Source organism: Diplotaxodon limnothrissa, unplaced genomic scaffold, assembly GCF_057381915.1.
Source record: "Diplotaxodon limnothrissa isolate DT_005_m unplaced genomic scaffold, D_limnothrissa_male_GT1.1 unmapped_scaffold_4, whole genome shotgun sequence".
Lineage (NCBI taxonomy): Eukaryota > Metazoa > Chordata > Actinopteri > Cichliformes > Cichlidae > Diplotaxodon > Diplotaxodon limnothrissa.
In genome coordinates this window covers 3069856-3094667 of record NW_028188558.1, presented here as the reverse complement: position 1 = coordinate 3094667, position 24812 = coordinate 3069856, and the positions used below count along the sequence as shown (strand labels likewise).

Genomic DNA, 24812 nt, shown 5'->3' with positions numbered 1-24812 from the left:
GTGACAAAGGTTTGGAAAGCTGCAGTCAGCTGAGACTAAAGGAGTCACCTGACCGAGAGACCAAATGTTTCACTGAGAACGTCCAGATGAACAGAATCAACCTTTGGGATAATCTGTTCCACACATCCATGTTTCACTTACTGCATTATATTTCCTCATTGCTGTGCACACAGGCCTGTGGCTTATAACCAACTCCAAGTTCAGACTCAGAGGCTGCTGAAGCTGTTTTCTGGAACAGAGACGTGTTGGATATAAAAGCAACTCTTCTTTATGTGTCAGCACTGAGGAAAGGAGCAGCTTCGTTTCTAAGTGTATGAAGGACTGTAGCAGTGTGTGTGTGAGCTTTATTTCACAGACAGAACCATGTCAAAAACACAACTTCAGGTAAAAACAATACAAAATCAAAGAGTCTGATCAGAAGGATTAAACAGAGGAGTGTGGGACTGTTTTTAACAGACAGCAGGTTAAGCCAGGCTGGAGGAGTAAACTGAGCCTCGGTGTGAGCAGCAGTGTGTTTGACAGGAAGCTGAGATAAACAGTCTGGAGCCCATTTAGTGCTTCATATGAAAGTGTGAGGATTTGAAAGCAAATCTAAAATCAAGCAGGAGTCAGTGTGAGAATGATTTGTGCTTTTCCTCAGTCAGATGCTGGGAGTTTCAGTTCATCCATGTTCAGCGTGCTGTGCTTTGTGTAACAGGAGAATATGACAGTATAAATCAAGTCTTCATGTCACTGAAAGCCTCCACAGTCTGCTATGGAGGTGCATCAGTTTGGATTTACAAGAAGAACATTTCTTAAACCTGCCACAAGATGGCGCTCCAACAGAAGGGATGTCCACAGTGTAACACAGACACACACATACTGTGTGAATGTGTGAGTGAATGGGCTTTCAACACAAGGCTTCTGCTGCTACCTTTAATGACATAATTAGCTAACAAGAACAAACTGTTAATTACCACCAAAGAACGGCTCCAGATTTTAGCTGCTGACCATTTTGTGAAACGTTGATTACATCAGCTTATTGTTGATTTTTCAACCTTAATATCAGCTGCTTTAAAGGAGCCTCGTTCTCTCGCAGTAACACTTTTCTTCACTAGATGCAGTGCAGGCACAGTCTGTGTTTCTAAACTACACACTAATGTTCATTGTTGTGCAGCTAAATCCTCCCTCTGGATGGGAAGAATCCCTGTCAGGCTTCAAACACCTGGCTTGGTGTTCTGGAGCTAATGTGTCACCTGTGAGGACTCTGAGATGAACACACAGCAGACACTTCAGTTCTCCGTCTGTGTGTCCTCAGTTTCCCAGCATGCCTTGGCTGTGGTGGTGGAGGTGAATGAGGGGGAACATGCTGCTCTGTCAGCACTCAGGTTTCATACCTGGTGATCTCAGAGGACAAAGCGGCGTTACAGCAGCGCACGTTGATGAGACCTGATGCTCTGAACAGTTCAGACTTCAGCCTCACTCTGAGAAAACAAACGACTGACTGTCAGCAGCAACTACACCTGCTCCATCAGTGACGGAGAGAAGAACTGAGACTGAGAGACATACAGCTGCAGGTCAAAGGTCAGAAACGCCCGCTCTTTGTACGGGTCAGGAGTTAGTACTGCAGAGGTCAGAGGTCAGCTTGCTGACAAACCATTTGAAACAGTTTGGAGCTAAAAGCACAACAGCAGAGGAAAGAAGAGACACTGCAGAGATGATGCAAAATATTGTGTTTTGTTCTCAGCTGTCAAAAAGTGTAACACACGTGTTCCAGCACAGCCTTTGTGTACTTTCACTTCTCCATACTGTCCATTGGAAATCCTGTTTGTTACTTTTTGATTTCAGTCCATGTGTCCAAAGCAAACTTCTGTCCCACACTTTCTCTGCTGACTCTTCACCGATGCTCAGATGATCTCAGATGATTTCACCAGAACTCATCAAAATTCGGGCTCCACAGAAACCCAGACGTCACTAAACAAGCGTAACAAGCAAAGTGAAAACTGGTCGTTCAGCTTTATTGACCAAAGATAAGCTCACATGTCACCTCATGACACAGACACTTATTTCCACAGCATGCACGAGGACTGACAATAAGTGTCTATAAAGCCACTTCTATCTGACACACCTGTGCTTCTGTCATGGTTGCTCTCCTCTCACTCTGTCATTTATCCACAGTCTGCCTCCCTCTGCTCCGTCAGCTGACGTCCTCTCTACACCACCTGCTGTGTTTTATCCTGCAAAAACACATTTAAGAAGCGTTGCACCGAGTAACGGGAGGAACTGCTATAAAATCCATTTAAAGGAGGTGGTGCTGAGTGCTGTGACTGGGGTCCCACCACTGACATCACGGGTGGAGGACATGTTGGAAAACTGCTACAAAGTGCTGTGCAGCCAGCAGAGCTTACAGTCTGTCCTGTGTGTCATACAGGCTCTCACACTTAGTGTTTCTGTGACACATTGAAGAGAAGTTTGTGTTGTTCACAGTTGTGCTTGTACTGAGTGACAGCTGACATGACCTAACAGGAATAATGTGTCTGTGCTGAATGAGAAGTAACACACAATGAAGTCTTGATGCATCTCAATCATCCAGGAAAGTGAGTCTGTTGCTTCTGTTCATCTGGACGCAGCGTTTTGTGGGAGAAACGTGTCGTCATCATCAGGTGACGTCTTCAGTCTCAGCTGCAGGTTTCAGTCTTACAAACAGGACATTTGCATAAAGACTGAAAGCAGCTGCAGGAACGATGGGCTGGGAGCTCCGTTCCTTCATCTTAATTATGCAGATTCTCAGGACCATTGATCAACAACCACTGATCCATGTCCATGAGTCCCATTCACAGAGATGTGGGAATGGCTGCAGTCACAGCATGTAAGATGGAAATAAATGAGAAGTATTTAGCTGAAGTGGATTTGATTTATGTTACTTCTTTTTTAACTTGTAGTTCTACATTGGAAGATTATTGTGATATTGAAATATAAAAATACATTTATATTCTATTATTTTCTCAAAATAAGCGTCACACTCGTGGAAGCCGGTGTAGCCGCCGAAACGCCTGCATTTATGGAGACTTTCAGCCCCAGGTAGGCCAGTTATGGATCTTGGATCCACATTATGTCAGCAGCTGTTCTCCACCGTGAACTGTGTTCAAACAAACACGCTCACGCCTCACAGACGACAGCTTACAGTCCTGTAGAGATAAAGTGACTTCGTACAGCCCCGTCTTCAGTCTTGTGGAGATGATCTCGACGCTTTGGTGGATGTTACTAGCTCCTGTGCAGTATTTTGTAAAGACATGATTATACCCCGTAAGCGCGTTAAAATTTACGCTAACAATAAGCCATGGGTCACTAAAAGTGTCAAATCCTGTTTAAGGAAAAAGAGACAGGCCTTTAAAGAGGGGCTGTTACCGATTTTCAGACAGCTACCAAGGAAATGAAAATCGAGATCTTGAAAGCAAAACAGACAAAAACCTTCTTGAAAGCAAATTTGCTGCAAAAACTTTTGGGTCTGCCTGGACTTGTATGAAAACCATAGCAGGGTTTCAAAACCCCCAGAGCAGCAGTCAGGTCATTTTAGATGTTTTAATTCAGACAGAGATTTTCAAATGCTTTAAACATGTTTTATGCTCGTTTTAGTTCTTCTGATTTCAGCGAGGATATTTGGGAAGTGAAACAGAAACTGAGAGATACTCAGCACTTTATCATTGAACTCAGCGATGTTAAAAAGGCCTTTCATACAGTCAATGTGAACAAGAGCCAGGTCCTGATAATATTAGTGGCCGCCTAATTAAATCTTGTGCTGATGAACTCAGGCCTATATTTCAGGTTATTTTTAACAAATCCTTGCAAACACAACATGTGCCCTCTCTTTGCAAAGAAGCAGTCGTGGTTCCTGTCCCTAAATCTAAACGACTTCAGGCCTGTTGCCTCACTTCAGTTGTCATGAAAGTCTTTGAAAAAATCATCAGAAATGTGATTATGAAGAGACTGAAGGTCAGCTGGATCCAATGCAGTTTGCATACAGGCCCAACAGAGGAGTGGAGGACGCACTTTTGACTTTACTAAATCTGATTCTTAAACATGTAGAGAGTAAAGGGACTTTTGCAAGACTTCTTTTCATTGATTTTTCTTCGGCTTTTAATACAACACAGCCCCATATTTTAATTAAAAGACTTTTAGAACAGTTTGAAATCAGGAAAAACCTGCTGGGCTGGATTTTAGATTTTCTAACTGACAGGTCACAAAGAGTGAGAATAAATGGGGTTCTGTCTGACCCAGTGTTCTCCTCCACAGGTTCTCCTCAAGGCTGCGTCCTATCGCCCTTATTATTCACTCTCTATACAAACATGTGTCAGGGCAGACATGAAAACAGGGTCATTATTAAATATGCAGATGACTCTGTTATTGTCAGCTTACTGAAAGAGGGTGAAACTAACCACGGCCCAGTCATTGATGACTTTGTTCAGTGGTGGGAGGAGTCTTATCTCCAGCTGAACATATCTAAAACAAAAGACATGGTTGTTGATTTTAGGAAACAACAAAATGGGCACGGAGTCACTTTAATTAAAGGTCAGAAAATAGAGCAAGTACAATCATATAAATATCTTGGGACCATAATCAATGAAAAACTGAACTTTGATCAAAATTGCAAATCAGTTTGTAAAAAGGGTCACCAGCACCTTTATTGCCTTAGGAAACTTGTTCATTTCCACATTGACCAAAACATTTTAACTTTGTTTTATCGTTCTTTTATTGAGTCTGTTTTATCCTTTTGTTTGGTGGCATGGTTCGGTCAGACCTCTGTCACAGAGAAAAACTCTCTGAATCAGATAGTGAGATGGTCCAGTCGTCCAATAGGTGAGCCACAGTCTTGTTTAGCCTCCCTGTACTCTAAGCAGGTACAGAGGATGGCTTTATCAATCCTTAAAAATGGTTCCCATCCTCTAAGGGGTGAATTTCAGCTTCTTCCCTCAGGACGGAGGTTTCTGTTTCCGAGATGCAGGACAAAGCGTTATAAAAATCGCTTTGTCCCCGTTGCTGTCACTGAATTAAATAAGAACTGTTTTTGATTCGAAATATTAAAGTATGTGTCACAGTGAGTTTTATATATTTACTAGGTATGTGTGTTTTTAAAGGGATGTCAAATGCTGTCATTTTTCTGTAAAGCAAATTTACCTTGCCTTTGGGTATAAATAAAGTTACCTTACCTGCAGACGCTGTGCGCAGAGGTTCAGGAGCAGAAGTCCCGTTGTAAACATATCACGGCAGACCCGACGATGTTTGCATGAACGCGCTTTTTTTAAAAGTCAGGTCAAGGCTCCAAAAGCCCAAAGGCGATATAACAGTTTGTGTTTGCTACATGGATCATTGTAGTTCAGCTTTCCTTTGTTATATTTCTTTAAGAGCTCAAAATGTGTTCATTACATAAATCAAATGTAATTTTCTCTGTAGCACTTCATGGATTTCATAAGCAACACACTGTAGTTGTTCACACAAAGCATAAAGGTAAAAACAATATACACAGTGTTATCTTCATTTTAGATGTCACAAAGTATTTGCGGCTCCCAGTGTTTTCCCGAACCCTGACCCTTTGCGTGGAAACCGGGTCCAAAAGGCTCTTTGGGTGTTAAAGGTTGCTGACCCCTGCACTAGGCCCAACTGACACATATATTTGATTCCAAATACAAAAAATAATGTGTAACCTGCTGGAAGAATGTAGGAGGTTGAGACAGGATCTCAACACTTGGTGTCTGCAACAAAAGACAACAATATGTGGGCCGATCGTGGCTCAAGAGTTGGCAGCTCGTCTTGTAATCGGAAGGTTGCCGGTTCGAGCCCCGGCTTGGACAGTCTCGGTCGTTGTGTCCTTGGGCAAAAAAGCACTTTGGGGTCCTTAGGAACGAGTAAAGCGCTCTACAAATACAGGCCATGTAATGGCAGAAACGTTCTCTAGTGTAAATCCTGACTAGTTCATTAACTACAGATCAGTTTCAGTGAACATTATTCACAGAGGGATCTGAGTTCCTTATACCAGACTCTACAGAAACTGTAACACTGTACAGCTCTGCGACCCAACAATATGACAACAATGTAACACACACTAGAATCATCAAATAAAGCCCCACTAACCACTAGAACTAGAACTAACTAACTAGCACTGGACACTTGCATATTAGAGATTTCTATCACCATAGGAGGCGAGATATCATCCTTGAACCAGAGCATCCAGCCCTCAATTTCGGACATAAAAAGCGACGTGGCCAGGCATGATAACACTTTGACTGAACTGCAGGACTGTGCCTCGAACCACTCTGACACCATCGCCACTCTCCAGGCCACTGTGGAGCGTTTGTCTGCGGAGGTAAAGAAGTTAGATGAGAGATGTGGAGCTCTTGAGGCACTCCAGGAGGAATAATTTAAGAACTGCAGGAATACCAGAAGGCACAGAGGGACCCAAGATGACTGAGTTGGTTCACACCTGTTGGCGGAGGCGCTATCTCTCGAGGAGAAGCCACTCATCGATCGAGCACATAGAGTGAATCGCCAGCGTCCCAAACAAAGTCATCTTCCTCGGCCCATCATCTTGAGATTGCACTACTACCACATTGGTGAGGAAATTCTGCTGAAAGCTGCAGAGAACAAGAACCTGATGTATAAGGGTTTTTAAAATAAACATCCTCCCAGATTTCCCTCCCTCTGTTGGAAACGCAGAGCCGTTAACTCTACAGAAACTTTTTTTTGGTGTTCTTTATTACATTTTTTACGGCGTCTTTGTCCGGAGAGCGCGTGGAGGTCCGACCTCCCATTGTTTCCCATTGTCTCCCATTGCATAATTAATTACATAATTAATTATGTAACCATAATTAAATGGTTACATCCATCTTTAAACGTCCACACTGATGAAGCAACGACAGGTTTGAACCCTCTGTGTTTAACATCACTGGGGCTGCGCTGTGACCATGATCATATCCTATCGTCCTGCACACCTCTGTTGCTTGTGCAGCTCGCACACAAGAATTTCACCCACATGTGCTGTACCAGTGTACCTGCACATGTGATGTGACAACAAAAGTGATTTGATAAACATCTATATCACAACAATTTGACATTTTCTGTGACTTTTCTGAATCTCGGGCAGATGAACTTCCCTGAAGTGTTTCCAGCTGGGCGTCAAGTGTTTGACCGACGCATGAAACGACACGTTTGTGAGTATTTGTGAGTATTTATCACACGGCGTGCTGCGGGGAAAAGCCTGAGAAATCCCAGAGAAGCTTCCTTCCTGCCAGTATACGAGCCCACCAACAGAGACAGGACCAGTTCATCCTCCATCACTTACTGTGTGCACACGTAGCAAATGTTAAAGTTCAAATGGTGGTTTTGTTTGCAGGGACTGTGAGTGGATGGAGATCCTGGTCCTCCTCAGCTGTGAGTTCTTCCTCTGTCGTGAGAACCTCAGGGGGAGAACATGTGCTCACTCTCAGCTGCTTTAACAGGAAAGAAGCTCTTTTAGATCAAAGCTGAGAAACTGTTTGTAACAGCGAACTCTGTCACCTTTCTCTCCTCAGCCTGCTGCTGGACAGGCCCATGAAGCTCTGCTGTAAAGGCTTCCATGTCCCAGGCTTCACCTTTACCTGCTGACCAAAACAGCGATGGGGAGTGGAGCAGCAGGTAGCAGAGGTGAGCCTCTTGTATGCAGCCTGTTATCTGTGGGACCAGGGAGGACGTGACAGCAAATGTTGCTGATTCAACATCTGTGTGACAGCTGGAGCAGCACAGTCTGCAGGAAACATCTGTGCATGTAGGAGACACCAAGGTTTACATGGTGGAAGCAGACGACTGACTCAAGCAGCCTCACATCACAGGCTGCTGGCTACAAGCACATGACCACAGTGACTGGTTTCACTGGTGTCTGTCCCAGTCTGTGGCAGAGATACAGGAAGTCACAGACAGCCTGCACACAGCGTTTCCTCTGGAGTGTGTTTCACACCCTGTTTGTGTTTCTCACTAACATGTTGTAGTTCTTCCTGCACACAGCAGCACTTTGATCATTTCTCCTGCTTTTCTTCCTTTTCTAGCTTTTATACACTGACAGTAACACAAAACTCCAAAGTCATCATTTGAGGAGCTTCTTAAGAGTTTCTGTGAGTTTAGTGAAGTCAGCCTCTCAACAATAAGTGTGTGTGTGTTGATTATCTAATGTTCAGAGAGGACTGCACTGATGTAGCATCCAGGTGAGCAGCTTATGAGCCAACAGGGGAAATTTAGCTGTATTATTGTTGTTTAAATGTAATAATTTATGATTTCATGTTCCAATATTTCACTTTTCCCAACGTTTTGTTATCATTTGGTCTGAAAACCATGACAAACAGCAGTGTTACAGTTGTTAGCATTAGCTGCTATAGAGCACTCAGTCACTGTATTGGTGTTAGCGACATGAACATATCTGAGCTAACTGTGTGTTCCAGATGTGCAGCAAACCCAACTGTCCCTGTGTTTTCCTGCTGTAGACATTATCCCCATGATGCTGACGTCCTCTGGTGGGACGAGCTCACACGTTTATGGATTCAGATGCTAACTGGACCAGACTGGTGTCAACCTTTGTGCTATAGAAGCAAATCAAAGAAGAACCAGTTGAACCTGAGCTGTCTGTAGTGGTGACACCAACACCATGTCACCTGCACATGCTGACCCAGGGTCAGTGTTGAACCTATAAGCTGTGTCCTCACAGTTCAATATGTCCTCACTGCACAGGTCAATGACATCAGAGCTGTAATGTTGTTCCCGTCTCACTAAAACCTCTGGCATAAGGTGACTTTTCTGGGTGATTCCTACTCCAGGGTCACCAGTTTGAATCCCTCTGTTACTGCTGGGAACGTGCTGCTAAAGTGCCCTTGAGCAAGGCCACGTCCAGCTTATGAAGCCAACCCTGGGCTCTGCTTGCTGGCAGTGACAGAGTAGATGAAACAGCTCAGTGGATGCTAACTCACAGCTAACAGCGCTCTGTCATGGATAAGTGAAATAAAGCTGACTGACCCACAGCTGCACACAAACACCTCCAACACCTACAGGTCAGCAGGTCCACTGCTGTCTCTGATGGTGTCATGGTCCTGGGTCGGTGACCCAGCGCTTTTAGTTATCATTTTCTAGTTTATGATGATGATGATTATTATTGTTTGAGTTCTGTGTGTTATATTTTCGATCTGCCTCTGAGTCTGCATCTGAATCTGTCTGTTTAGTTCAATGTCTTGTCTGGTTCCATGTATCTGAGTTTCCTGTTTTATTGTGAACGTCCGCGTCGTATGTGAGTGTGATCAGTTTACGTTTCCCCTGTCCCGTCAGCCCAGATTCCTCCCAGCTGTGTTGCCCTCCTGTCTCTCATCCCCTGATTACTGGTGTGTGTATTTAAGCCCTGTGTGTTCTCCTGCCTGTTGCCGGTTCGTCTGTGTTCCTCCGTGTCAGTCTGTGTAACTCTGTGTCAGTCTGTTACCCTGTGGTCCACGGTGTCCTGTTCCTCGTCTGCGTCTCTCTGCTATTCATCATCCGTTGTCATATGCTCCCAGGTCTGTTATTTTAGTTCTCCCAGTTTAGGTGTCTTTAGTTGTTTGTTATGCCCCACTGTTTGTTTGCCACTACACCTCTGTAAATAAAACCACCGGTATCTCATCCACTGCCTGCATCTTGGGTCCTCCTTCTATATCCACACGGCTCGCCTCGGCAGCCGTGACAGTACGAACCGGCCACTATGGACCCAGCAGCATTCAACCCGCCCAAGGAGCCTCCGGGAGGACATTGTTTACTCCGTGGACAAATTAATCAACGCGTGGCTGGAGCACGAGGGGAGAGAATTTCGCCAAGCCGTGGCTAATTGGCTACAGCGCTTGGTTTCTGGTCTCCCCTGGCTGCTCAGCTCACTTCACCCGCTCGCACAGAATTTCATTCTGAATGGACTCCGTCTTCACCCCCCGGCTGCTACCACCCACCCTGCAGCTCATGCTTCACTGCCCAGTCCGACAGAGGATGTTCTGCCCGGCCCGTCAACCCAGCCTTCGAGGGGGAAACGGCGCTCACGCTGCCGACGCTCCTCGCCACAGTCGGACCTGGGGATTTCCGAGCAGCCAGCTGTGGTGAGTGGACAGGACAGTATTGTTGGTCTGAACTGTGGGACCGTTTACTCAGGGGTGATGTTCTGTACGGCACTGGACAAAAACCGTTTATGGCCAGAAGCTCAGTTAGCCGCCCGGCCAGAAGCTCAGTTAGCCGCCCGGCCAGAAGCTCAGTTAGCCGCCCGGCCAGAAGCCCAGTCGCCACCTCCGCCACATTCAGCCTCACAATCCATAGCTCAATTACAGTCACAGCCAGACTTATTACAAACCCTGTTACAATCCATGGCCCAGTCAGTAGCCCGGTTAGCAGAAGAATCATTAGCTTTATCCTCAGTTCAGCAGTCACCAGCCCTGCATCCTGTGTCAGTTGCTCCACTACCTGTTCAGCCATCACCTTCACCTACTCCTCCTGTACAGCAAGCCATGTCAGTCCAACCCATAACGGACAGTTCAACAACTCCGTACTCTAAGCAGAGAGACAAACCCAAGAACAATGTCAACATTCCTCAAAGGCTGGCCAGTTCTGAGACTGAGATGCACTCCAGGGCCTCCCCAGAGGCTGGGTTTCAGCCCCCATCAGACTCTGGACCCCTGGAGTTTAAGAAGCCAGCTGAGGACTGCACAGAGCTGTCGCTGCCTGAGCAGGGTCAATGCTCTGCGCAGCTGCAGGCCGCTATGTGTTTGCCAGAGGCCCGTGTGCCTGCTGGTCCTGTTCTGTCCCTGCCAGAGGCCCGTGTGCCTGCTGGTCCTGTTCTGTCCCTGCCAGAGGCCCGTGTGCCTGCTGGTCCTGTTGCATTCCTGCCAGAGGCCCGTGTGCCTGCTGGTCCTGTTGCGTTCCTGCCAGAGGTCTCCGCACCTGCTGGTTCTGTTCTGTGTGTGCCAGGGGCTCCAGTGCCCACTGGTTCTGAGACTGTTTTTGCTGGGGGGCCCGAGGAGCCCGTCCAGCCTTCTTCCTCGTCAGCTGGGGGGCCCGAGGAGCCCGTCCAACCACCAGCTGCTCCACCAGCAGCCTCATCCACGCTTGCAGCAGCAGTTTCATCCATGCCGCCACCTGCTGCAGCGCCTCTGTCTGCATCCCCCACGCCGTTGCCTGGTCCGGATTCAGCATCCTCAGCGTCGCCTGGTCCAGCGCATGCTTTGGCTTCATCCGCTTCACCTGGTCCAGCCTCTGCGTCCTCATCGTCTGGTCCAGCCTCCGCTTCACCTGGGGCTGCAGGGGCCACGCAGCCTTCAGGTCCCCTACTACCACCTCCACATCGTCGGTCATCTGCCTGGCCGCCTGTTGGGCATCTCCGCCGCCGTGGACGCCCTCCTGAACGCCGCCACTGCCTTCCACGTGGCCGGCCTCCGGACTTGTTTCCACGCCGCTGTTGCCGTCCGCACGGTCGGCCCCCAGAACTGTTTCCACGCCGCTGTTGCCGTCCGCACGGTCGGCCCCCAGAACTGTTTCCACGCCGCTGTTGCCGTCCGCACGGTCGGCCCCCAGAACTGTTTCCACGCCGCTGCATACTGCGTGGCCGGCATCGGGACCGGCCCCGCTGCCGTTCGCATGGTCGGCCTCCTGAACTTGACCATCTGGGCCTTTTGGACTCTGTCCCTCCGTCCTGGGCCCCCTCCGCCCACCCTGGTCGGGTGTTTTTTTTTTTTTTTTTTTTCTTTTTTGGTTTTGGTCCGTTTTTGTGTTTCTGCTGGGCTGTCTGGAGCCAGCCCTTGAGGGGGGGGGGGTACTGTCATGGTCCTGGGTCGGTGACCCAGCGCTTTTAGTTATCATTTTCTAGTTTATGATGATGATGATTATTATTGTTTGAGTTCTGTGTGTTATATTTTCGATCTGCCTCTGAGTCTGCATCTGAATCTGTCTGTTTAGTTCAATGTCTTGTCTGGTTCCATGTATCTGAGTTTCCTGTTTTATTGTGAAGGTCCGCGTCGTATGTGAGTGTGATCAGTTTACGTTTCCCCTGTCCCGTCAGCCCAGATTCCTCCCAGCTGTGTTGCCCTCCTGTCTCTCATCCCCTGATTACTGGTGTGTGTATTTAAGACCTGTGTGTTCTCCTGCCTGTTGCCGGTTCGTCTGTGTCAGTCTGTTACCCTGTGTTCCACGGTGTCCTGTTCCTCGTCTGCGTCTCTCTGCTATTCATCATCCGTTGTCATATGCTCCCAGGTCTGTTATTTTAGTTCTCCCAGTTTAGGTGTCTTTAGTTGTTTGTTATGCCCCACTGTTTGTTTGCCACTACACCTCTGTAAATAAAACCACCGGTATCTCATCCACTGCCTGCATCTTGGGTCCTCCTTCTATATCCACACGGCTCGCCTCGGCAGCCGTGACAGATGGGCCCAAACTTTGCTTGTTCAGCGTTTGCTGCTGCTGACTTTGAAAATCACACCAAACATGGAATCAAATATATCGACTCAGCTTAGACTACAGAGAAGCTCGGCACTGCTCACAAAACTCAACACAAAAGGATTTTTAAAGACAACAATCACTTTGACAGACACACAAACACGACTGAGTACAGAGCAGCTGCTGGTTTGAAGCCACAGAAATGTTCAAATGTTTAAACACACTGCAGCGTTGCAGCCGTGATGCATTTGTGCTGCTAAGGCCACACACATCAGCTGCCTTACATTTTAGTACCAGTTCATCTCTGACCATGGCAGCACAGTCTTTCCAGTACAGTGATGTTGGTGGGGACAGTGGGGACTGATTGTTCATTGGCTGTAAGCCGGTCACATGGACGTTTAACTGGTGCTTTGATTGCTCTGTAGTCTGTTGTGCCTGTGAGCTGCTCCTAAAATGAGACAGATTATAATTGTCACCATTCTGTTAATGACTCTTATTATGTGCGCTCTCCTCCACTGTCACACTAAACACATTAAACCTTTATTTTTGTGTAAAGTCAGGATTTATTGGCTCTTCTTAAAAGCGTCATGAAGTGCAAAACTCAGCAAACATTATACAAAAGTAGATTTAGAAGCTGAACTGAAAACATTTAAAGTGACAGTCAGCACAAATCCAGCTGACATCTCCATCCAACCCAAGTCTTCATTTAAAGTCATTATAACTGTGACACACGTTTGTTACAGTATTAATCCTGCCTGATGCTGCAGGGCCAACATCATGAAACAGGCTCAGCATTTATTTCCATTATGAAACTTTATCATTAAAAACAAACCATTGTTCTGCAGTCGTCCCAGGACTGTCGGTCAAACGTTCTCTCCACATGTTTAAGGCTGAGCTCACTTTATCGTCTGCCTGAAGGAGGGAAGCAGATGTTACTAAACATCACAATAAAACATATGAAATGTGTGCACATGAGGAACGTCTGCACTGTTAAAGCCATGCAAACATCTTCACACATGAAGCAGCAACACCTCTCAGTTTAGCAGCAGCTGGTAAAAGCCACAGTGATCCTGGAGCCTCCCTGAAGGACTCGTTCATCAGTAACTGTCAGGAGGACGATTAAACCTGCTGCACACGTCCTGTAGTTACACACTCGGGAGGAAAGACGACGTCCTCGCTCTGCAACATGATCTGTGTTTCATCCAGGACGCTCAAACACAGACTGGTTTCCAAATATTAGACGCACTGGTTCTTCATGCGTTTCTACCTGAGCACTCAGAGTCATTTCTACAACAGGCCTCCTTCACCTGCTGGTGCCTCTGTTTCTGTGTTTGGCTGTTTCCATCAGTGCCTGATGTTTGTGATCTTTGATCTGTTCTGAAGTCTCTCTTTGTAACACAAATGTTGTTTGGCTTCTTTTGCAAACAAGGCAAAAGAACTTTAATGGATTCATTTGCTGATCTTACTTTTCTGATGCAAAGCCGTCCTTTCAACGCTTTAGAAAGAAAACCAAACAATGTTTTTAAAACTTTCCCAAAATGTAAAAGCTATTAAAACCATAAACTTCTGCTCCTTGATCATGTGATTCTTCTTCTAGACTGTCTGTAATTGTTATTGCTGATTGTCAATAAAGTTGTTTTTTATAAGTTATGTTGTAAAGGAAGCTTGTGGCGAGGGAGGAGGGGCGACTAAAAGCAGGTTCATATAGTGGGAAAGTCCTCAGGTCATGTGAGGATATTTACTGATGCGTCAACACTGTCAGATAAAAGAACGGCTGCTGCATTTGTTCTCCCACAAATAAGTTTGGTGATGAGTAAAAGAATTACAGATGATGTGGCAGTTTATACTGGGAGCTGGTAGTGATGTTACTGGCTTGAACTGGGTGGAGGACGCACTAATATGCAGGTATGTGGTTTGCTGGGACTCTAGCAGCGTGCTAGTGAGCACAGGTGATATGTCTTCAGACTCTAGGCAACATATTGTTTTTGATATACTTCATTTACTGTATAGAATCAAACACACAGGGATAGAAGTGGATTTCTTATGGCTCCCTGTGAATATCGGTGTTGATGCAATGAACAGGACGATAAGTTTAAAAAGGTGCAGCAAGAAGAAGTCGTGCAGGTTTGACTATAAAATACAGTGAAAGTGAGGTGAAGAGTATAATGAAGGTAAAGATGAAGGACGAGTGGCAGGCACACTGGGACAGAGACGGGAAAGGCAGATATTATTATACAGAAAACAGTCGTGTAGAAGAAGCTGCAGCAGAGACCAGGATGGAATCTGGAGAGTCAGAGTTGGTCACACAGGCTTGAATAGCACACTTAAAAAGGTAAACACGACACAGGAAGTGTGACTTCTGTGGACCAGAGGAGACGTTTGACGGGTTGTTAGCGTCGTCAGGATGCTGGATGGAAACGCTGTGCCTGATAGGATGATTACAGGCTGGACTTTGTCTTCCTGTTACAGATGGATCCAGGCCCTGGATGACTGCTGGACACACATGACCCACACTAGGCTGCCTTCATCCATCCTTTCCTCCTTCACTGAGACTCAGAGTCAGCATGTATGTATTTATCAGGGATTTGAATCCTTTCATTACAGAGTGAAGTTAAAGTAGACGTGTGAACACACTAATAAACACAAAGGGACACAACTACTACTCCATGATGTAAAGCTGAAGTATTACACAGCTTTATGAACCTCCTGTTATCCTGGTAGACGAGTACAGCAATAAATCTTTTACTTGAACATCTTCTGGCTGCAATAAGCTTTGAAATGTGACCATGAAGTTAGAGACACACTGACTGAAACCCACAGCTGTGACTGTGGATCACATCCACACACAGTGTAGCTGCTGTCTCTGTGTGAGCCTTTGCACTGCTGCTCGCAGCACCGTTATATCACTCAGCGCTCGCTGCTGTTATTGAATCCACTTTTTACTGTCCGTGCAATCAAGCTCCTCTGCAGAGCTAGAAAATATCTTCGAACCAGTTTATGTGTTAGGGGATCCTTTGCAGTTGTGACTGTTGCCTCTGTTTTTGTCCTTTGGTTCCTGGGAGCCTTTTACATTTCCATCAGCAACAAATATCTGAACAGGCTTTATTGTAGGAAATACAGGATTAAATAGTTGTCATTATTTATTAGATGTTGTTAAAGATGATCCGATGCTTGTTTAGTTTAATGCTGTGGCTTCAGTCAGCATCACTGTGCTGTATAGTTTTATTTTTCTGATCCTTCTGTTAAAGTTGCTGAATAAAAGCTGGTTGGTCTGCACCTCACCTCTGCCTCGAGCCTCCTTCTTTAAAGCAGCAGAGGCTCTTCATTCAGGTATCACAGCTCGAGTTGTTCTGCAGGAGACCCAGAGTACTGTCCTTGGTCCATAATGACATTAATCCTCAAAAATAGTTCTGGCATAATAATTGTGCACACAGTGTAAAACTGGAGAAGCTTCTCAGATGAAATGTCTTCAAGAAACTTAAAAAAGTCCAGACACTTTTGTTTCTGAGCTTCTTAATTCAATTCAATTTTATTTATATAAATCACAACAGCAGTCGCCTCAAGGCGCTTTATATTGTACAGTAGATCGCACACTTATAGATACAGAGAAAAACCCAACAATCATATGACCCCCTATGAGCAGCACTTTGGCGACAGTGGGAAGGAAAAACTCCCTTTTAACAGGAAAAAACCTCCGGCAGAGCCAGGCTCAGGGAGGGGCGGGGCCATCTGCTGTGATTGGTTGGGGTGAGAGAAGGAAGACAGGATAAAGACATGCTGTGGAAGAGAGACAGAGGTTAATAACAGATATGATTCGATGCAGAAAGGTCTGTTAACACATAGTGAGTGAGAAAGGTGAATCCACACATCACTCGGCTGGAGGAAGCTGGGTTTCCACACCGTCCTGGACATAAATACAGACCTGCCTGCTGTCATAGACCCCAGCACTCACATGTTACTTATAAGTGACTCATATGTATATATATGCATGTATATATTGTGTATGTTGTGCTATTTCTTACTTAGTGTGTTGTGTCTTTGTTCCTGTTTGTGCTGCAGCACTGTAACCTAAATAATTTCCCCTGGGGATCAAAAAAGTCTTCTGATTGTGATTAAATGAAACCAGTCAGAGCAGAGGACGGTGATGTAAGGAATGGGATTTTAATCAGCCAGTCTCCATTAACTCTCAGCATCACAAAGTAATGTGGTAACATCTGGACTGATGTGTTTACTGTCAGCTAGTTTAAATGCTGTAGGCTGCAGCCGCTGCTCTAACACTATAACTGTAACAGGGCTCAGTGCTGCTTCTAACAGTCTGAGCTGCTTCAGGCTTTATTTGTGAGGAGCACAGCAGCTTACAAACACGTGGCTGGGCCTGGACCCAAAGGAGTGTTTGTTAAAGCCTGCAGTGAATCCAGCAGCAGAATGATGGAAATGCAACACAGCAATGATGAAGAGGAGCAGCATTAAAGCCAAAGTCCAGTTCATACAGTTAGGTCCATAAATCAAATAAGGGAAAATAAAATGTTGTTGGATGCACCTGTCTGCACCCTTAATGCTCTCTGGTCGCTATGGTAACGCGTAAACATTTCTTTCAAAATAAGACACACGACTACAACACGGGAAAAGACCCAGGGAAACGAAGTTAACGATAAAAACCCTGAAAACCATTGTTGGATTTATATTTTATCATTGTCATTGTTATTGGGGAATATCTGACCATATATGCTCAGAGGTGTAGAACCAATTGTGTAATGATAGTAGTCTTTAAAGACTTTGTGTGACTCCAGAGTGTTCTGGCATTCACACCCACGTCCTGGGATCATGGGAGAGGTGCTACCTTCTTATTGTTTTGTGGTAGGATGTCTGTTTTAGTCTAAGTGCCTTTTGTTTAGATGAACTGCTGGACTTCCAGACCAGCAGGTTTAGGGAAGTCGTTTATGGGGTCACACTCTGACTCCACACACACACACACACACACACACACACACACACACACACACACACACACACACCTACATAACATACAGACTGGTACCTTTGTTCACGTGTATGTTAATGAACCTATGTATATTCATGTAACCTCAATAAAAGAACAGTGTTACGAGGGAACGGACGAGAGCGACTGTGGTCAAGCGAAGGAACGGCATTGGTCCAGGTCTCTCCCGTGCACGAGAAACATAAAGAACTACTCGTGTCTTGGGTGAACCCATTGTGAGATCTAGCCCCACGCTATCATGTGATTTCCTGTGATCAAATGTCCCAGGATGTGAGTGGGCGTTAAGACGTCCATGTCCCTCTTCAAGCAACTTAAAGAAGTCCAGACGCTTTTCTTTCCAAGCTCCTTCAACAACATCATTCATAGAACAACTTCCAGCTTCTTTTGCTCGGCTACAGTTTGGATGGATTTGCATTTAAAGATGCAACAAGACTAAAATGGTTCGGGTCAGGAGGTCAAAGGTCAGAGCTCCTGTGGGTCTGAGGGCGGCCTCACGCTGGAGAAGGATGAAGGAGTCTGACCTGAGCCAGTGTTTGACATGAACACATCAGCACTGCTGTCAGTGAGCCTAACGACAGCCGTTAGCATCATTTCAGTGTTTCAGTCATAAAAACACTTCCTGTCTCTGTGGTGGTTACAGTGACATCATGCAGTTTGTGCTTTGACCTCCAGAGGGCGACAAATCAGCACAGACAGAGAGCTCCATTCAAACTTTGCTGCCATCAGGAATAATTCTTCAAATATAATCATCAGTGTTTGAGCAGTTATGATATCAGGGACAATCTAGACATGTGTGACAATACTGAACATGTCACATGACACACCTCAAACATCATGTGATCCACTCTCAGTCTGCACTTTCATTCATGACTTCAACAGGTTGAAATGAGCTTTGAAGAAACATCAGTTCAGTGCTGAAATATTTAAACGCTGCAGGAAGAACAACAACAACAAAGTGATGACGGATGTTTGTGCTTCAAACAGGAAAACCAGCAGAAATAAATCACAGCCTGCCAGAGGTTTGGAGTTTCCGAGGTGCACCTGAACGCAGCACAGTGTTCCAATGCTCCTGATTGTCCTCAAACGTCTCTTTGGGTGTTTCCTTCCTGCCCAAAGTTTAATTTCACTTCCTGAACTTCGTGGAGTGGAGCTTGTTGTTGGTGTGAAGAAACTGTAAGTTTGCTTTGTTTCCTCCTTTAACAGTTTGTCTTTAGGAACTTTACTGTTTGTTCAGCTCGTGTTTGATTTCTTCACACAACAAACTGTGTGTGTTTGTATTTCCGGTCTCTCCATTAAAGTCAGTGTGTAATGTTTCCTGGCTAACATCAGCTGTGTGCAGCTTAGTTCAGCACAAATCTGCCGCTCCATAGTTCACGGTAACGGACTCACAGCTGGACCAACGAGGCCGAGTGTGTCCGCCACTCTGAGCTACGTTCGTGTTTGTGTACTTGTAGTTTGTACTTTGAGTTCAGTCAGAGCCCACGGAGGACGCAGCGTACGTGATGACGTCACAGCCCTTTACCTCCTTTACTGTCACTGTGATTAATATTTACACACGAGACACCTGACAGCATGTTAACGCTAAGCTAACGCTAAGCTAACCTAGAACCCAGAGTGAGGTTAAAGCTGAGTAAACACTGACCCCAGACCAGCACTGTGATTTGATTTTGATTTTATTGATTAGCATTCAAATATCTCAGTGAAAACAGAACAAAAATCGACCATAAAGTAAGAAAGCATGAGACAAGGCTAATCAAAAGGTATTGGCTGAAGCATTTGCTTATTACGCCAACCCTTTTCACAAAATATCTTTTTGCATGCAGCTCCTGTACACAGGGCCTGAAGCAAATAAGAAAACAAAGCAAAAACCAAACAAACAAGAAAAAAAAAAACTTTCCACCTTAGTTAAGTAACTACATCAAAGTAAAAGAATCAAGAGGTTGTTTTTTTTTTTTTTTGCTCTTTTCATTCTTGATTTATATATTTTTCTAATACTCTATTTTTAAACATGTTTTTAAACAAGGAAAATGAACTACACCTTTTTAAATCACTGTCATAACTATTCCACAGGTTAACTCCTCTAACAGAAACACATCTCTGCTTTATATTTGTCCTTATCTTGTTTTTTTTAAAGAAATCTCTTCCCCTTAAGTCATGTTGACTCTCTCTGACTTTGAACCGCCTCTGAGTACTGGGGCAAAGCAAGTTATTTTGTGCTTTATACATTATCTGTGCCATTTTATATTCAACTAAATCATAAAATTTCAGGGTATTCAGATTAATAAACAAAATGTTAGTTGGTTCTATATAGTTTGATTGGTTTATAATTCTTATAGCTCTTTTTTGTAACTTGAACATATGAAGAGTGTTCGTTTTATATGCATTACCCCATATCTCCAGAAGGTAAGTCATATATGGAAGCAACAGAGTACAATAAAGTGTGTATTAGAGCAGGGCGATATGGCCAAAAATATTTATCACGATATATATTTGAAAATTTGCGATAACGATATAACCGACGATATAATTGATGCGAGACAAAATACAACTCCACAACATTACTAGCGCAAAAAGACAACCTTCCATTTATTTTCACTTAAACAAGAAGCTGGTTTTTATGTACATTAAAGCTTTATAAAAATGTAACAGTGCAAATGCAAATTCCTTGCTGAAAGTTTAACCAAAAGGCATTTCCAGTAGAAATGGGCTGACATATCCTGAGCATAACCATGTATAATATCCACTGAAGTTAAAAAGAGGTGCTTTGCAACATTAAACTGCAGTGTGCAGTACATATTTTTCGGACCATAAGGTGCACGGGATTATAAGGCACATTAAGCGAAACAAAGCAGTCAGATAAATCAAACTTTATTAAACTCATTCTTCTTGCTTCCTCCACTTCTGTACCATTGATTCATTAATGTTGAATTCTCTGGCAGCTGCTCTATTCCCATGTTGTTGCAGTATATTAATGACTAACCTCATATTGTGGATGGATTATCTCAGTTGTTCTCCTGACTGAAGTTTGGTCCGTTTACAGCATCCTGCCATGCGATTGCATTTGTCTCTAACTATCAGGAACCTTCACGTTAACTTTTATAAGTGGAAAAGTGTTAGTGTTCGTCCTCCAGCTTCACTGTTTATGTTATGCTAACATAGCTGTGTCGCTAGTGATCACGTAGCACATCATTATATACCAGCTAGCCCAACTTCAGTAACCCTACAAACGTCACTGCTGTTTAGTTTCCTGTCTTCATTTATGTTGGAAGTGATAGCAGAGCTGTACGTTTGATTTTTTTCAGAAATCTCTCAGTCAGAACATGCTATATCATGCTTAGGTAACTAGCGAAACTAGCGAGCTAACTTCCGCTAGCTTCCTGCTAACTTCTAACTCCGTTAAATGTAATAACTTTAGTTTTCATGGATGCCTGGAAGTTAAACTTCATAGTTACACCTGGTAATGCAGCAATGCTGATCGTTTTATTAAAGATGAAAGAATTTAGACAGTTTTTAACTCTCAGTGACGCTGCAGTGTTGTTTGACCTGAAGCACACGGAGTTTAGGACCCAGATTACTCCCAGATTTAAGAGCATCTTAGTCCGACAAATACGACAATAACAACGGCCGCTTGCATGTTCTGCAAAAAAATGTGCTTTGTCGTGTATCTGACGGACAAACACCAAACCAGTTCCACATCACTGAAGTTGCACCATTTTTACAAACCAATTCTGGTTCATCTGTTTCACTCAACAATCGGCCATGTGCGTATGAAAACAAAGGCACTGCGCATGCGCGTTTTACTCCCATTCTATCGCGATATTTCATTTTCCTATCGTTGCCTAACATTATACCGGTATTACCGTGAACGGTATAATATGGCCCAGCCCTAGTGTGTATAATGATTTTTTGTTCAGGACATGCTTTGTTTTATAGAGAATAGCAATGGTTTTTGACATTTTTGTTTTCACAATGATAAAGTGAGCTGCTGCTGCTGAACTTGAACAGGTAACAAAGTGATGAGCAGTCAGGCTGCAGGTTTCTACCTGTTCATGTTTCTACAGTAGAATCACTTTGAAGTGTCTTTGTGCTGTTTCATCTTTGATTTGTGTTCATAAACACTCAGAGAAACATCACGTGACCTCATCAGGATCTGTGTTGGTGTGTGGGGCTGTACCTCAGCTTTATGTTGTTACATGCTCATTTGTTCATTTTAACATCAAAGTAATGTTATGAGGAGTAATGAAGTAACGTACTCCATTACTTTTAATTAAAGTGTTCTGTGTAATATGTGTAATAATGACTGTTTTGAGTAATGACCAACACTGATCACAACAAAGAGGAAATGCCTCTAACATGCACAAACATTTGAGCCACAACATGCAGTTAATGTGCACAAATGTCTTTGATATGCTGCTCAGTGATGGTGGTGACTGTCAGAGCAGAGCTACTGAGAATCAATAAGTAATATCAATGATGGGATCAGAATCACTAAATTCTTCTCATCCCTGTCAGTATCATACATGTGCTGTATAATGTGATAAATGTAGAGGTGCTGGCTGTTCTCTCACTCTGCTGTTTAGCTGTAAAGGACGCCTCCCTGCCTTTGTCTCATTCATGACCTTTAATAGTCTCTTCTAACATGCAGAGATCTGTATGATCTGTTTCATAGAGTCTAACCAGCCTGTACAGGTAACAACAACAGTCACTGCATCACTGACACACAAACGTCATCTCTGTCAATAACAACATTCATACATGGAATAAAAACACATCAGTGGATCATTGCTGGAGCTGATGTTTGTGCTCCTGGTGCAAAGGCTCTCAGTTTCCTCCTTGAAATAAGTGTTTACATTGTTGTTATATTGTTGGCCCACCATTGATCATGTGACTCATCACATGATCAATGGTGAGCGTCTCTTTTCCTCTCAGGTTTAAATATCTGGGACTCTCCACCGTTTGGTTGTAGAGCTGAAGAAGCTTCTCAGATGAAACGTCTTCCAGAAACTTAAAGACGTCTCTTTTCTCTCCAAGCTCCTTAGATCACATGACCTGGATGACTGAACCCACAGACATATTGACCTGGTTTCTAGGTAGAGCTGGGCGATAGAATGATAACGATATGTATCGCGATATAACTTTTTCTCGATAGAAAAATTAAACTATCGCGATAGACCTCGCCGCTCTTGTCCTCTTAAAAAAAAAAAAAAAAAAAAGGTCAGCCAATCCAAACTAAGTAGCCGCACGTGTGTTTGTTTGGGAAGCAGCCAGCGGGTAATGGAGGAAATGAGTGTGCCGACTAGAAAAATCAACCGAGCGTGACCGAAGAGAAAACAGATGATGGTTCCAATGCCGGAGAGATTGTCGAACGGAAGAGCCATAGAAGCTCCGTAGTGTGAAGGTATTTCGGCTATTTCAAGTCTGACAAAAAACAGAGTAGCGTGCACTGTAAATGTGCCGAAAGCAAGTCTGGAAATACAATAAACTGGTGCATGCGTCACACTGTGCGCCACGTTATTGTTTCGGTGAAATGAATTTCTACAATACTGTTAATTCTACTCTCTGCAGTGTTTAAATGCTTACATATACACACAGTTACTGTCCCTCCACACATACGACTCGGTTCTGCTTCTATGCCCCAGCTTTGTTTACTTTTTCCCACCGAGGCTTCTAGACTTCTGATTGGCCAACATTTCTGCACGGTTAGGAATCTAGCGCCACCTGCTGCTTTGGCATGTTCATAGCAGCGTTTTCCTTCATTTCTGCCTTTATGTGTGGATGGGATTATTTTTAAAACGAAAACGGAAAATCTCCGTTTTCAAAAATACCCGTGTACGTGTGGACGTAGCCTCAGTCTCTGACTGGAAGCGCTAATTCGTCATTCGGCTTTTGTCAGACTAAAGTAACTGTTAAAACTGTTTGAAAAGCTCAGCTATACAACAAGGAGAGATTGAGAATTTCCTTTTAGTTCTCAGTTTATTTGATATTGACAAAAGTTAGTCAGTTTTGTCTGTTCTTCTGTAAAACAAACTAAGATTTATTTTTAGAATTAATATTTTGTTTCTAAGTGGAATCGACAGTTTAGTCTGTTTCGTTTGTTCTATTTTGAAACTTAAACGCTTTAGCGGCTGCCTTTTGTGTAGTTTGCAATATTTGCCTTTATTGATCTGAAAAAGTCTCATGTTCCTTAAGTACATCTACCCTGTTGAACTTATTATGGGAAATAAATATTTAAAAACAAGCTGCTGATTATTTCACATTTTACTTGTGAGCAACGGCACATTTAAATCTTACAAATATAGTTATTTGGCTTATATCGTGATAGATATCGTTATCGCCTGAAATGAAAAAAACATATCGTGATATGAAAAAATCTCATATCGCCCAGCTCTACTTTAAAGGTGATCGTTTAGGACTTCAGCAATAATACAGACAGCAATGTAGTTAGCAGTAAAACAGATTTATTGGGAATTAACTTAAAAAACAAACAAACATCTGTCTCCTATTTTCTGTCACACAGGAAAGAAGCATCAATATCTGATGAGAAGACTTATTTATTTCTTTTTGGGGGTTTTTTCAACAGGAGAAGAATATCTAACAAGTTGATTTGTTCACATCTTAATTTTTAAGTGACATGTGCATTTTGAGTTTATACACTCTGTATATAAGGCAACAGTTTCCTTTTGCAGTATTTTTGTGTGGAGTGTTTTTCTATTTCTTAACAAAAAGGGAACAAAGGTGTTTAAGTTCACCTAGGATGATTTGTCTTAACTTTCACATGGTCTTACTGAGGTGATGTGAATTGAAACATGCATTTTTTTTTGGCGGTGAGGGAGGGATGTGCTGGAAAAGTTTGAAAAGGGACCTTGAAAGTGTTTAAGAAGTGCTTGAATTTGACCCTGAAAAAGGCATATGAACCCTGATCATTATCATTAGCCTGTGTAAGTCCTGAGTGTCCTCCAGTTCAGTGTCTTTGTCAGTCCCACATGTGTCGTTTCTGTTCAGCTGGTCTTCCAGTCAGTCATCCATCTCAGGCTCTGTCATTCTGTCATAAACACCAGCCTTAACCACCTGTGAGTCCTGCGTTTGGGTCCTCTCTTCTCCACATCCACACTGCGATGCTGTGACATATACAGTACATAAAATCAAAATTCACGTTTTATGCAACTAAAGTGTTTCATTATGTAGGCTACAGAACATAATTCAGTTATAGACGATATATGAAACATGTATACTTACTGCATTTGAATCATTTAAACCATATGTGATATAAACACCTCCACGTGTGTTTGAAAAAACAAACGCTTTGATTTTGACACCCCAAGAAAATCTAGATCTGCACGTGTTCAGAGTAAGAGCCGAATAAACAGCAGCAGAAGCTGATTGATGAACA

General features: G+C 43.8%; 1 protein-coding gene across 2 annotated transcripts in view; it reads left to right on the top strand.

Annotated features, from left to right (window-relative positions):
* Nucleotides 1-24812, top strand: part of LOC146606895 (protein NLRC3-like) — a 597012-nt gene that overhangs the window by 478453 nt on the left and 93747 nt on the right. The window lies entirely within an intron of this gene.